Source organism: Drosophila tropicalis, unplaced genomic scaffold (assembly GCF_018151085.1).
Source record: "Drosophila tropicalis isolate 14030-0801.00 unplaced genomic scaffold, ASM1815108v1 contig_443, whole genome shotgun sequence".
NCBI lineage: Eukaryota > Metazoa > Arthropoda > Insecta > Diptera > Drosophilidae > Drosophila > Drosophila tropicalis.
The window spans coordinates 6,297,008-6,300,500 of NW_027172907.1; positions in this window are offsets into that span (position 1 = coordinate 6,297,008).

A 3,493-nucleotide genomic window follows, 5' to 3' on the forward strand; every position below is an offset into this window, starting at 1 on the left:
AACCGGTCTCAAGTACATACTGAATCCATGGAACAGGTCCACGGTGTCTCGTCTGCGTTCGGGGAACGTTTTGGCATTCGGAACGAATGTTGAGTGAGTTGTGAATGAGTTTTGATATGTTTTGGCTTGAGTGAAACTCACTCACTTATTGCCACTCACTCAGTTCAGTTCAGTCAGTCAGTCAGTAACCAACCAATTGGTGGCACAAGTCGGTCAGGTGCTGTGCCTGTGTGTGTGTGTGTCTAATTGTGAATGATTTATGTGGGTCGTCGTCGCATTACAAAGAAAGTGAGACGACGATACAGGCACATCCCATATAATTTCAAATCTCATTGCAGTTCACAATTAATATAAATATTCATATTCTTATTACAAAACCAAAAAGAACAAGATTCAGTAAGCACTCGGAGTGCAGTAATGCTTAATCCTTTTTGCAGGTCGTTGGCATTCAATTATCAAGAGACTTAGGCTATAGGTCGTTCACGGTAGGGTCTGTCGGAGGTCTGGTCATCCACCTGAACAGGGGTCAACTAGACTAGTCTGTGTCTGGCCGTATATTCTGTGCTGTTTCCCATCACCCTTGTGTATAATATGCAAGTAGCTGAAGTGACGCCCCCCTCGTTTTATTATGCATGGCATATTCTATATGCAATGTAGCAGAGAAAGGACGCCAAAAAAAAAAAGAAAAAAAGACCACGTTTTCCCTGTCTGTCCCTATTACACTTGACTCGTTTACTAAAACAAAGCCACGGCATTTGGTATAACATTTTGTTTTGCTTTTATAGGCTTTGGGTTGGAAAAATCGGACATATCACAGCAACTAAGTTAATTGTTATTAAAGTAAGCTTCGGTGGTCTCATTTCTTTCTATTTTAGACTAGTTTAACTATGAAAAGGATGAAGATGAAGGTCGTTCATCCACAGAGACCTTAACATCCCGTCGACTAAATGCGATATCCGAAGACATTCGGTACCTCTCCACACTAGAAACCCATGATAGGCACTCAAACTGCTGGACAACAGCATGCAGAAAGAAGTCACCAACTCGTCCTGCCATTTAGACCAAAGACAGACTGGCGACTTCATCACCCCTCAATGCATGAATACGTTTGGATAGATAAATATAAAAAAAGAACAAAATTTGAGATTGAATGTTCCAAAGTTAAAACGGATGGAGACTCTTGGAAATCTCCTTAACAATTCCCTTTTCATATCAAAATTAGGACAATTCTTGTGGGCAAACAAAAAATAAACCATTGGGAAACAAAAGCATTTTCTTATAGTAACTTAAATTTTAAATGACTTAAAGTCTCTTAAACTAAAGTATTAATTGAAATAATGACTTACGTTTTGAAATCATTTTGACCATTTGTTATGATAATCTGAAATATATTAAAAAGTTGAGAGAATTAGAAAACTTTAAAACAAATAAATCTTTTGTGGGAAACGATTTCAAAAAAAGGGGAAATATTTGTTTGCATACATATTTTTTTTTTGTAATTTAATTGAATTATAAAGAAATTCGTGTTTGTTTCTTATGTTATCCTTGTTTTTTTTTTGCTTGTCCATAAGGCAATTAATTCACGTTTTGTGACAAACACCGACACTCAGTTGGCTGGCATTCGTGCCTAGACAACAGCAACGAGAGTAACATCAAGTTCAATGCCATGAATGGACATCAAAGTGCTCCTCCTACTTCTGTACTCCTTGACAGGCCTAAAGACGTTTTTGCCGTTGTCGTTGCTGTTGTTGTAACTGATGTTGGTGCCGATGCTGTTGCCGTTGCTGTTGCTGTTGCTGTTGCTGATGTAATGCCCGCCAGAGAGCCTTGCCGGAATGATTTATGAGAAATGGCAAAGTTAGCAAAGATCGGACGATGGCTGGCTGCCTGGTTGTTTCGATGGCTGTCTGGAGGCTGGAGGTGGAGCGCCAAGACAAACAATTGACATTTGATGGATGCGTAACTTGTGTGTGCATTCAAATACAAGTGAGTGAGTCCATCCACTAGGGGCCAGGGATAAGGTTGACACTGAAAAACCAAAGTTCTGCGAACATTTGACAGTCCACACTCCATGGCCTCCTTCACTTGAATGGAAGTTGTCGCAGGCGTCAACTAATTGTTATTGATAATGTCTCTCTTTTTAAGGACGACCTTCGTTCGATTAATTAGTCAATTAATAAACTATGAAAAGCAAAGAAAAGGGGACACAAAACGCGAGTGAGCGAGTGAGAGATAGAGAGAACTTGAAAGTGCTGAATCCTGAATTGCTTGTATGTCCACATTGTAACGATGTCTTAGTCTGAATGTCTGCAGATGTCGGCTCCTCGGACTTCTACCGCTGTGCCGCACCGCTAATCAGATTCGTATGCCAGCTTCCACACGAAGACCTTTACCTTTAACTTGAATTATGTTTTGGCATACTCATTGTCTGCAGGCTGAATCACGGCTATAGCTCGAATAGCTCCAGCATCGGGCATCAGACCAGACTCGCGCGCCTCCTAACTGCAAAACAAACTTCTCTATTATTGATTTATACCTTTCAACGATTCTCTGTATTTATCATGAGTGCAGCTCACATTTATCATTAATAATGCCGCGCCGCACCGACCGACCGACCGACCAACCAACCGACCAAGAAGCAAAGCAGCACCAGAAATAGCGGCAGCGGCAGCTCCAGACGCAAAGTGGTAGCCCAAACGAGCAGAAGCGGCAGCCCCCAAGCATCTCCACATCTGCCTAGGCAGCTGCTGCTGCAGCTTCTCCTCTTCTTTAACATGTTACAGTGGTTCGTAAAATTCTTTGGCTAATAGTTTTTGGCGATTTTGGTTTGTAGTTACGCACAAGTGAGTCCAGGACTTCAGGTTTCAATCCTCAATTTCACTTTTAACCAAACTCAGTCAATCTTAATAATGCAAAGTTGTCTTCAATTAAGCATTAATTTTAAGTTAAGAGCACAATTTAAATAAAATAAGTTTGGCTAAGAAGATTAGTTTACGGACGCCTTAAATAAAATGTTTTGAATGGCAGGATTCATAGAAAATTGGAATTTTCTGTGGGTATCAAACCACAGTGCCACAGTCGTCATCATCATCAGGAGCGTCATAGCCGGCACCCAGGCACCCCCGTTGTGCTGCTGGCCTGAAGAGTTGTTGGCTAGTTGCTGTGGCAACATTCTGACTTTCAGCAGAGAGTGAGGGAGAGAGAGAGAGAGAGAGAGCGAGAGGGAGAGCTACGATAATTTTCCGTACATCATTTCTATGGTGTATTTATTGCCCTGGTCGCAATGATCATCGCATTGCCAGCTTTGGGGCCTCCATTTCCGTTTTCTTGACTGCACCACCACCGCCACAATCACTAGAAAACCACCAAACACCACCACCACCACCACTACCACTACTACCAAGTACCACCAGCAGCATCGGTAGTAGACTTCTAGGGACGGTGGCTCTGGCAGCGGCGGCAAAATCCATTTTGGGAAGGTGATCTGTGGGAT